At 37.9% G+C, this 12,431-nt stretch overlaps 1 pseudogene; it reads left to right on the top strand.

Moving 5' to 3' along the window:
* The first annotated feature begins 9,705 nt into the window (after window positions 1-9,705).
* Window positions 9,706-10,508, top strand: LOC126765089 (tigger transposable element-derived protein 1-like; annotated as a pseudogene).
* Window positions 10,509-12,431: the final 1,923 nt, after the last annotated feature.

Below are 12,431 nucleotides of genomic sequence, written 5' to 3'. Positions count from 1 at the left end.
GTTGACGTTTTCGCTGGCAACTTAAAAATTGATCAGATGTGAGAAGAAGCCTGTTTAAAACATCTTGGTTGCACTGAACCCGTGTTTCTTTTCTTGCAAAGTCTTGTCGATATAGACGATAATGCTTGTTTGAAGCCTCCGCTGCCTCTTCTGATAGCTGACCGATAGGTAAGATAGCGTATTTTATGATTGTTGGGCCATGTGCAAGTATTTTATGAAGAGTGGGCGTCATTGGATGCCAGGAGTAGTAAATTTTTCTGTATCTTTGCAAAATATTTGAAATTTCATTACATCAATTTTATGGCCAGATGACATTGCTCTAGAATGACCATAAGTTTGATTATGAAATCTTTTTTTTATTTCTGTAATTTCAGCAGCTAAATCAGGATGGCTGAAGAATCTTCGAGATGTGTTACCCGAATTAGAATTTCCGAAACCAGCTTTTAGCATGTCATTTATAGTCCTGTCCTTTCAATGTATGCTTTTTGGATTCTTTCCTTATTTTCTTTCACAAGTTTTTTCTCTTCTGTGGTTCGAACTTGTCATTTCTTCAAAGAAAGTTTATAAGCAAGGAGTAATATGGTTTCAAATAAACGGATTCTAGCTTGGAGAATTGATAAACCAAATTTTAATGACTTGGGATCATCCTCATTAGCTCTTTCAAAGTTATTGAAACTTTTTGACGTTTTCCCACATATGTAAAATCTCATGGTAGAAGTGGTATCGGTAGCCGCATTGCAAACTATTGCGGAAACCATTGTTGGAAGCAATGTATGTCGCACGAAAATATCTCGTATTGGATTGGGTATTTTGGTCACCAGCAATCGTTTGGCTGATTCTCTACGTATAATATCTCTTCTTTTGTGACATTGACAGTTTCATGCAGAAATCGAATTCGAATTGGTCAGCAGAAACGAATAGATGAAGGTGTAGGATTTTGGCACAGAACTTTTTTGGTGTCACCTATATGTGACTGCGACCTCAAGGGAACTAATGAACTCTGAAATATGTTGGAGTCGTCATTGTCAGGAGAGCTAAAGAGCGAGTATTTTTGTTGATGTACAACTTGATGTGAACCATCGCTAGCCCATTTTGAATTAAGCTCAAGATTCTCTAATTCGGCTACCGTGCGGTTTTAAAGAACGTTCTCAGTATAAAGACATAGCCTTATAGTAGTGTGGTCTAGTAAATCTTGGAGCACAACTTCAGCACATCTCTCTGTAACTCGTATTGAATCTTGTTTTGGATAACAGCTTTTCTTTGCTTCTCTAATAAGCGTATAACAAGGAAAAATACCCCTGTTTGATTCGTGTAATAACTCCCACTGTTTTCTTGTAAAAACACTTTCAACAAAGATTTGTATGGCTTCAGCAGGTGTGTACTTTTTTATTTCTGGCTTCTGAGCTTCTATTATTTTTTTGTATTTTATGGCTCTTGTAGGTGTAGAAGTTACGTCTATTATAAGTTTAGACGCAGCTTTGACTAACGCTAGCTGGGTAAGTAATCTCCTGGACAGGTATCTGCTCACGAAGGTCTTTAGTTTCCGGCGTTTACTACGATCAGACAACTCTTGGAATTGTATGCTTGGGCGCCCAGAGTTAGTATTCGGCGTCCAGTTGTGTACTAAAAAGGAAGCGTTAAGCCATTCTTTGTATTTTTTGACAAATCTTTCTTCAGTATAACTGGACAATACCCATTTCTTTTTTAAATCCCATATGAAATACTTTAAATCATTACTGAAAGTTTGAAATTAGCCTTTTGGACACTCCATTATTTCTTGAAGCTTTTTTTCCATATATGACGTTTTATTTTCCCATTTTCTCTCCCAAAGCAGCGCTTTCCCTGCAAAGAATATATAATGTGTTTCGAGGCATTTTTTTGTGATTTTGAACCTGAAAAAAGAAATAATAGAACAAATTCCTAACGTAGTTCTTGCACATTTTCAATTCCAGTAATTTTGGATACTACTCGAAAAATGTATACCTTCTTCCCACCCGTATAGACTAATTTAGCAGGATTTCAGTATTCAATAAAAAAAAAAAAATAAATAAAGCAGTACTCATTTTTTGCAACTGATCAACTTTTTTCAACGCTTTTTTTTAAAAGGGGGAAAGACGAGGAAAATGTTTAAGCTGATATGTTAAGTAGAAACCCTGTTGTTTACTAAGAAAAAAAAATCATAGCTCGACCTCGCCCAACACTATAACAAAAACACTAATTTCTAAAAACTTAAAAAAAAAATTTAGTTTTTTTAATGATTCCTTGTTTTCTCGAAAAAAAAACATAATAATACATTAACTAAATTAATTTTTATATTATTAATATTAAATACATACCATGTTGTTCTGAATCCATAAAAACTATTTCCAAGAATTCCGTTCACGCATTAAAAAAAACCACTTGCAATCTCGAGAACAATGGAGAGTTTCGCGAATAATCATGTGCGTTCTGAACGAAGTCTAGGTTTCGACTACTTGTGTGGCAATATAGCAGCCTGAAGGTCATTCATTTAATCGGCTCATTGTAGAACGGTTATTTAGGTACCAAAAAAAATCAATTTTGAGTACCATCGCTGAAGTTTGTAATTTTCAATTTTGTCCGGTTTTTGAGGGTAAATGCTCTTATGTGCGCCGTTTGCATATTCGTTTGTTGGTTTCGCACCATTGACTCAACGAAATACATGTACATCTCTGCTAACTATCAATCGTCTCGTCTCACGATCGTATAACCTGTACGCTTTTGATACATTAGAGTATCCTACGTAGCCGTGTATGGAACACTAGGTTGCCATATTATACCATTTTCTTTTAAGAAATTATAAAACGAATTATTTACGAACCCTGTACCATTATCGCTGCGTAGTACTTTTAGTTTCTTTCCACTTTGGCACTCTGCCATCTTTTTAAACTCTTTAAATTTATTGAAGACTTTATCTTTACTCTTCAAAAAATAAACAAAAACGTACCGCGTTTTATCATCAATAAACATTAGAAAATATTTTGCGCCACCAAGTGATGAAATTCTCATTGGGCCACACACATCATTGTGAACTACCCTCTATATTTCCGCTGATCGCCTTTCTATACTGCTATACGGTTTCTGCGTACATTTGCTGGTCATGCACACAGTGCAACAAATTTCTTGTGGTACTCTAACCTTCATTCCACGAACCATTTGCTTCTCATTCAATAACCGTAGGCTGGCAAAATTAATGTGACCATATCGCGAATGCCACTTCATAGCATCATCAATTGATTTCCTTGCAAAAACAATGTCTTTTTATTTGGCTCTAAAATAAACAAATCACTGACCTTATTTGTACGTAAAACTATTCCTCCGTGCTGATTCTTGATTGTTGCCGTTTGCTTGTTGAATTCTACAATGTATCCATTGTTGACTGCCTTTGCAACCGCAACGAAGTTGCATTGCAACCCTGATACATACAATACATCAACAAGTGTAACGTCACACATGTTCGACTTCAAACGCACAACTCCTCTGCTAGTAGCTGAAATTTTGTTGTCACCTGCTAGTATGATCGCTTCTTCATATTCTTCGAACTCGACAAACATATTTCGATCGCAGCATAAATGTGATGAGGCGCCGCTGTCGACGCACCAAACGCCCGCATGTAACTGTTTCAACCCGACTGATGCAAACAATCCTTTACTGCGCTGCGCAGCGAAATACCCATTTTTACCGCAACTGTAGCATTTGAAAATCTTATCTTCGGTCTGTTCCGAACTGGAACACTTTCGACGTTCAACTTCTTCAATCAACTTTATCTTCACAGCACTTAGCTTTGGTAGCTCATCTCGAGGTTCTAATGCCACAACCAAATTCTTGAATGATTTCGGCAGGCTGGCGAGCAACATTATTACACAGAACTCATCTTGTAAATTAACTCCAATCTCAAGCTTTTCTGCAACTGATGTGAAATCGCAAACATATTTCTGCACACATTCACCGTCGCTCATACGCATACCAAGAAGACGCTTAAACAAAGTCACCTTTCGCACCGGTCCTTTTGGCCTATGAATCTCACGTAGAGTATTCCTTGACTTGACGTGTTACAATTCTTTACATGAGCTGCTTATCTGCGTCGACACAATGCTCAACATCAAAGTTGCATTCGCCTTCTCATCCTTGGCCTTCCAGATAACAATCGCTTTGTCATCCACAGCTCCTTCTGGACACGTTGCTTCTCCTGACGTTACTGCCCATAACTCTTGGTGCACAAGTACGCTTTTTACTTGAATGCTCCATGAGTCATAATTAGACTCATCTAATTTTTCAATATTAAATAGAGACGAACTCATATTATATTCACTTTATCACTTGAACCGCAGGAATTTTGACCTGGGCCCATAACCTGTTAAATTTTGTTAAACTTCTTCATTTAAAATATGTGTTTATTCTTCAGTGGTTAAAACAAGAGTGAGAAAATGTGTAGGTACAATAAAGTTCAGTTACAATACGATTTCATTTCAAATACATCAGAGTTGCATGTATATGTACGTTGTTATACACAGGACTGCATTTCAACAATTCTAAAATTTCCAAATTATTTATATGGTTATTTTTAAGATAATTCCAAATTTTTGTTTCAATGTTTTCATAAGTTTTATTATTTATGACAGTCTTATTTTCAAATGTTACTAAATATGTTCCAATCAATATTTGATTGTGTACAATATTTTTTCCTGATCGCTCCTGGTTTAAGTTCTTCAATTTGGAAGTTTTTTCTCTTAATTTTTTACATTTTCAATGTTTTTTGTTTAAAATTTCTGATAAACATATGCTTTTTTTATTTAGTTTACAATAGGTTTTTGAAATTTCTATTTACAATTTTGAATATTAAAAAATTGTTTGTTACAATATGTTATGTTCTGGTCAATATTTAATAAGCTTACCATCTAATTGAGCTATGGCTCTTACATCATAGGACTTACACGTTAGCTCTATTTTGAGGTATTTTATATAAATTATAATTATCTCCCCTTTTTGAGCTATTTTAAATTTATAAATGTCCACTAAATCTGTTATGGTCATTATACCGTGTTGTTAATATGTTGTGTATTTTAGTTCATCAAAATGTAAAATAGCTGGATTTAAAATTCCAATTTTACCAAAAGTTATTGTATTTATTAAATTTTGCAGTTCATGTATAACATATTGATTTCGTTTTTAATTTTCATGTTTGTGGTATCACCTTTAATACATATTACATATTTACTTTGTCAGTTAGTATTATTTTATTATTTTAAAAATTTCTGAATTTGTTGTGAATTGTTTATTGTTATTTATTACAAGTTCGTCCAATTTTTCATTAATTTTTACAAAGTCATCATGGTCTGGTGTTCCAGCTATCCATTTCCAAAGTGTTCCTAATTCATTTATACCCCTTTTTTGCCTAAAATGCTTTTGTTTTAATTGTTCTAATAAAGTTTCAATTATCAAAATTTCAGATTCGGTTTCCTGTGTAATAATTCCTAGGCTATCATGACTTTGTTCGTTATTAGGGTAAAAATTTCTATTTTCGTCTGTTATTAGTATATTTTCAAAATAAGATAAATTAGTACACTCAGTCCTTTCCTTAACGCGGTTATTTTGGCAGCGCAAATTCCTTTTTTTACGCGAATTTCTCACTTTAACACGATTGCTTTTTTTCGTTTTTTTTAAAGAATTTCAATTTTTGCTAGCTTTACAATGGAAGTTAATTCAGGAAAAAATAAAAAACGCAAAGGCATTTCTTTAGAAACAAAACTCAGTGAATCTACAGTGCGGACAATAAAAAAAATAAAAATGCAATTAGAAAATCAGTAGTTTCCGGAAAAAATGTAAATGCGAAGAAAACTTCATACTCAAGAAATAATTTTATTGAAGAAATGGGAAACCTATTAACAGTTTGGATTGAGGATCTCAACCAGAAACGAATCCCAGTTGATACTACAAAAATAAAACAAAAAGCTCTATGTATTTTTAAACGATTAACATCGAACCAAGAAAACAAAAACGAATTTTCAGCTAGTGGTGGATGGTTTTCGAAGTTTATTGAAAGACATAATTTTCATAATTTAAAACTTAAGGGTGAAATTGCTTCAGCTGATAGTAAAGCTGCGCAGGACTATCCTTCTTCTTCTTAATTGGCGTAGACACCGCTTACGCGATTATAGCCGAGTTAACAACAGCGCGACAGTCGTTTCTTCTTTTCGCTACGTGGCGCCAATTGGATATTCCAAGCGAAGCCAGGTCCTTCTCCACTTGGTCCTTCCAACGGAGTGGAGGAACTATGTCAATGTCGTCGTATATCTCGTATATCTCGTACAGCTCATCGTTCCATCGAATGCGATATTCGCCGTGGCCAATGCGCAAAGGACCATAAATCTTTCGCAGAATTTTTCTCTCGAAAACTCGTAACGTCGACTCATCGGTTGCTGTCATCGCCCAAGCCTCTGCACCATATAGCAGGACGGAAATTATGAGCGACTTATAGAGTTTAGCTTTTGTTCGTCGAGAGAGGACTTTACTTTTCAATTGCCTACTCAGTCCGAAGTAGCACCTGTTGGCAAGAGCAATCCTGCGTTGGATTTCCAGGCTGACATTGTTGGTGGTGTTTGCGCTGGTTCCAAGATAGACGAAATTATCTACAACTTCAAAGTTATGACTGTCAACAGTGACGTGAGAGCCAACTCGCGAGTGCGACGACTGTTTGTTTGATGACAGGAGATATTTCGTTTTGCCCTCGTTCACTGCCAGACCCAATTTCTGTGCTTCCTTGTCTAGCCTGGAGAAAGCAGAGCTAACGGCGCGGGTGTTGAGGCCGATGATATCAATATCATCGGCATACGCCAGCAGCTGTACACTCTTATAGAAGATGGTACCTTCTCTATTCAGTTCTGCAGCTCGAACTATTTTCTCCAGGAGCAGGTTGAAGAAGTCGCACGATAGGGAGTCGCCTTGTCTGAAACCTCGTTTGGTATCGAACGGCTCGGAGAGGTCCTTCCCGATCTTTTGGTGTTACTCAACGTCAGTTTACACAGACGTATTAGTTTTGCGGGGATACCAAATTCAGACATCGCGGCATCGAAAGCAGCTTTGAAATCGACGAAGAGGTGGTGTGTGTCGATTCTTCTTTCACGGGTCTTTTCCAAGATTTGGCGCATGGTGAATATCTAGTCGGTTGTTGATTTTCCAGGCCTGAAGACTCACTGATAAGGTCCAATCAGTTTGTTGACGGTGGGCTTTAATCTTTCACACAATACGCTCGATAGAACCTTATATGCGATGTTGAGGAAGCTTATCCCACGGAAGTGGGGTCTCCTTTTTTATGGATTGGGCATAGCACACTTAAATTCCAATCGTTGGGCATGCTTTCGTCCGACCATATTTTACAAAGAAGCTGATGCATGCTCCTTATCAGTTCTTCGCCGCCGTATTTGAATAGCTCGGCCGGCAATCCATCGGCCCCCGCCGCTTTGTTGTTCTTCAGGCGGGTAATTGCTATTCGAACTTCTTCATGGTCGGGCAATGGAACGTCTGCTCCTTCGTCATCGATTGGGGAATCGGGTTCGCCTTCTCCTAGCGTTGTGCGTTCACTGCCATTCAGCAGGCTGGAGAAGTGTCCCTCCATAATTTAAGTATGCTCTGGGCATCGGTCACTAGATCACCTTTGGGGGTTCTACAAGAGTATGCTCCGGTCTTGAAACCTTCTGTAAGCCGCCGCATTTTTTCGTAGAATTTTCGAGCATTACCCCTGTCGGCCAGCTTATCAAGCTCTTCATACTCACGCATTTCGGCCTCTTTCTTCTTCCGTCTGCAAATGCGTCTCACTTCCCTTTTCAACTCTCAGTATCTATCCCATCCCGCACGTGTTGTGGTCGATCGTAACGTTGCGAGGTAGGCAGCCAGTTTTCTCTCCGCTGCGACACGGCACTCCTCGTCGTACCAGCTGTTCTTTTGCACTTTCCGAAAACCAATGGTTTCGGTTGCAGCTGTACGTAAGGAGTTTGAAATGCCGTCCCACAGTTCCCTTATACCGAGTTGTTGACGAGTGCTCTCAGAGAGCAGGAGTGCAAGCCGAGTAGAAAATCGTTCGGCTGTCAGTTGTGATTGCAGCTTCTCGACGTCGAACCTTCCTTGTGTTTGTTGGCGTGAGTTTTTTGCTGAACAGAGGCGGGTGCGAATCTTGGCTGCAACAAGATAGTGGTCCGAGTCGATGTTAGGACCTCGGAGCGCACGCACATCTTAAACACTGGAGACGTGTCTTCCGATCCGGTTGGTAGTTTTTCGATCCGGAGACAGCCAGGTAGCTTGATGAATTTTCTTATGCTGGAATCTAGTACTACAGATAACCATATTTCGGGCCCCGGCGAAGTCAATCAGCCTCACCCCATTTGGGGATGTTTCGTCGTGGAGGCTGAATGTACCGACCGTAGTGCCAAAGATACCTTCTTTACGCACCCTGGCGTTGAAGTCGCTGAGCACGATTTTGACATCGTGGCGGGGCAGCTCTCATAAGTGCGCTCCAAGCACTCATAAAAGACATCTTTGGTCACATCGCCCTTCTCTTCCGTCGGGGCGTGGGCGCAAATCAGCGATATGTTGAAGAACCTCGCTTTGATGCGGATTGTGGCTAGACGTTCATTCACAGGAGTGAATGATAGTACTCGGCGACGGAGTCTCTCTCCCACCACGAATCCAACACCAAACTTGCGCTCCTTTATATGGCCACTGTAGTAAAGGTCACAAGGACCTACTCGTCTCTGTCCTTGTCCCGTCCATCGCATTTCTTGGACGGCGGTGATGTTAGCCTTTATTTTTGCGAGGACATCAACCAGCTGGGCAGCGGCACCTTCCCAATTAAGGGTCCGGACATTCCAGGTGCATGCCCTCAAATCGTAGTCCTTATTTCATTTGCCATGGTCGTCATCAAAAGGGGTCTCTCATCCGATGCTGCTTTTTCTTTTTCATTGGAGTGTTTTTTTACGTGGCGGGTCCCAAACCCAGCGCACAACCATATGTAGGGGAGGTTTCGCCTTCTCACATTAGCTCGCCTTCGAACGGATGTTCTTAGGCTACCCAGAGGATACTTGGTCAAAGACCGGAAGTAGTGAGCTGCTTGAGCCATGTGTAAAAGAATCGTTTCTGGCCACTCCCAAGTGAATGGCGATCAGAGAACTTTCCTCACTTGCGTGAACTTCTACACATGACTCCATCCTCCCCCGCAGGACTATCCACCAAAGTTATTAAAAACTATTCAAGAAGGTGGTTACACGCCAGACCAAATTTTCAACCGGCCTATTTTGGAAGCGGTTACCAAAACGAACATATGTGCCTAAGACCCAAAAATCATTTGATGGCTTCAAAGCTGCAAAAGCCCGTGTAACGATTTTATTATGTAGCAATGCTTCTGGTGGCAGCATGATTAAACCGCTGTTAGTAAACAAAAGTCTCAGGCCGCGAGCACTAAAGGGCAAAGATTTAAAACATTTACGTGTTCACTGGATGGCCAATAAAAAAGCCTGGGTAACTGGAAATATATTCCAAAAATGGTTTGCTAAATGCTTTGTACCAGAAGTTAAAAGTTATTTGGAGAAGAAGAAACAGCCCTTTAAAGCTCTTTTAATAATTGACAATGCACCAGGCCATCCGTTGATTGAACATCCTAATGTAAATATCATTTTCCCACCGAATACTACATCAATTATCCAACCGATGGATCAAGGCATTATTGCGACTTTTAAAATGTACTACCTCAAAAAAACTTTTCAGTGCATTATGGAAAAACTGGAGGAAAATCCTGAATTGGACTTCACCGATGCTTGGAAAAATTTTTCTATCAAGGATTGCATCTTGTACGCGTCAAAAGCAATTTCTGAAATAAGGCAAAATATGTACGTTAAACGGATGCTGGAAATCTCTTTGGCCAGAATATGTTAAAAGTGGTATGTCCGTAACAAGCAATTCAACTGATTATTCAGATATCATTGACTTAGCACGTTCCGCGGGAGGAGAAATTCTTGCAGATATGACGAGAGAAGATATTGACGAGATTCTTTTAGACCGAGAGCTCGATGATGACGATTTGATTGAAGTAGCTACGGAAGTAATCGAATCGGAAAATGGCAGCGACACCGAGATAGACGAGCATCCAATTAAAGCAGAGACGATTAAGCAAGGTCTTAAACTTGTAGCAGAATTGGAAAATTATTTTGTAGCAAATGATACTGATGCCGAACGTGCACGAATTTTTCAAAAAGGATTGAGTCTCTGCATGTTAAGATACATATAAAGAACTACATCGGAATTTATTGGGTCCAAAAAGAAGCATTCAAACAAAATTAACTGAATTTATGGTGCAAACTCAGTCGGAGATGCTAAGTCAATCAGAACATCAATCCATAGTTCTTACTATTGATTCTGATACAAATTCTAGTGGTATCAGTGCCGGCCATCAAAATAAGCGTCTAATAATAATTTCCACTACGGATAATGACAGTGATTAAACGGCATTCAACGGTTTTTTCAATAAATCTACCTATTTTCTATTTTCTTCTCTTTTATATATGGTTTTTGTTTTATATTTCTTATTTTGATATGAATGAATAAATCATAAGTCTGAAATTTGAAACTTATTGTATTGTTTTTAAATATTTTTTTGCGCGTATATTTTGTTATACGCGATATTTTTTATATTCGGAACCAATTCGTCAGTTAATATTGGAAGACTAACCATTTTTACGCGATTTTTTTTAAGCGATTAGTGGCAGAACCAATAATCGCGTAAAAAAAGGACTGAGTGTAATATGAAATAGGTCCCCGTATTCGTCATAAATGGAAACATCTCCATTTTCGATAAGTACGTAGTCTTGTCGGGTATAGTCTATAACATCAGCGGCTGCTGAGCTGATTAGTGTAATCAAAATGAAAATGATCATATAATTATTATAATTTTATATTATCTTTATGAATAATTCTATTTCTATTAATAATTATTATTTTATTCTCTAAATTTTCCTTAACTTGCGGACGTGGATTACAAAAACAGATTTCAATATTTAACCCATGCATTAAGGACTTAAATGTTGGTGTGGTAAAGCTTGGTTCTTTGTCTAAAGTAATTTGTTTTACATCTGTGAAACTTTGAAGCAATTCTAAAACATGTTCATGTGATAAATTTTAGTTTCTGTGCGCAGAAAATGTCTAAATGAAGTTGCTCCTCTTCTTTTCCTGGGATTGGGGCTTTGCCTTTTGGTATTTTCGTGGGATGGCGATCATATTTATTTTTATTGCATATCACAAATTTCGAACGTATTCTTTCATTTTTTTCCTCATTTCTGGCCAGTAATACAATTTTTCAATTTGTTTAGTATTTTCATTATAGCTTCGATGAGCTCTATTTATTATGGGTTTGTTCGATTAATCCGGACTGATCTTCTCTATTAATAATATCCATTGGAAAAAGTTTTGTAAATATAAATTTTTTCTGAAAAGTTTGTTTGAGAGTTTCTTGGACTTAATGCAAATCTTCAACAGTGTAGTGGATCCCCGTCATTAGCTTTGGCTGAATATATTCTTTCAAAATTGTTAATAAACTTTCTACTGTATCAAATTATATTAAATGCCTTTTATTTCCAAAGGCTTTAATTAACTCATGGACCGTAAATCTGTTCCTACCCAATATTATTTGTTGTTTAAATTGATTTATGGGTTTTTGTGTTTCTTGCTTTTGAACGCTTTCACTACTCTGTTCTGAATGTTGGGATTCCTGACTCTGGGAATCATCGGAAATGTTATATAATTCAAGACGCGACAATGCATCAGCTACCATATTGGATTTACCGGGTTAGTAAACAAATTTTGGAGAAAATTCTTCTATAATTGCGTGCCATCTTTTCATTTTTGGAATAGGATTGCGGGGTGATAAAGCAAATGTTAATGGTTAGTGATCAGTAATGTAAATGCGGGGTGATAAAGCAAATGTTAATGGTTGGTGATCAGTATGTATTTCCAAATTGGTTACACCATAGAGATAATTTCGTAGATTTTTTAATGCTTAAAGAATGGTGTCTCAATTCCGTTGGCTGGCGTTTTTAATTGTGTTCAAGCCCATGTATGCCCACATACATTTCGTACACGTGCATGCGATGACAAACAAGAACCACAATTTATTTCTATAAAGAAAAGGTTATTACAAATATTCAATGATCTGCAAGATCAACTTACCGCAGTGTCTCAGCCTATCTCTTCGGCGTTCGGAAATTGAGTCGGAGTTCCAACAGCATGGACACCGAAAACGAACGTCGGGAATAAAGGACACTGCGATAATTCACAATAATGTGCTTAAACTAATAATTCACAGTGATCCTTAAACTGATTAAAACTATTAACTATAAATTCGTTACAAGTAATCGCCGTTTTGTTACATC

Source organism: Bactrocera neohumeralis, unplaced genomic scaffold (genome assembly GCF_024586455.1).
Source record: "Bactrocera neohumeralis isolate Rockhampton unplaced genomic scaffold, APGP_CSIRO_Bneo_wtdbg2-racon-allhic-juicebox.fasta_v2 cluster10, whole genome shotgun sequence".
NCBI classification, from domain to species: Eukaryota; Metazoa; Arthropoda; class Insecta; order Diptera; family Tephritidae; genus Bactrocera; species Bactrocera neohumeralis.
This window is presented reverse-complemented; position numbering and strand designations above follow the sequence as displayed.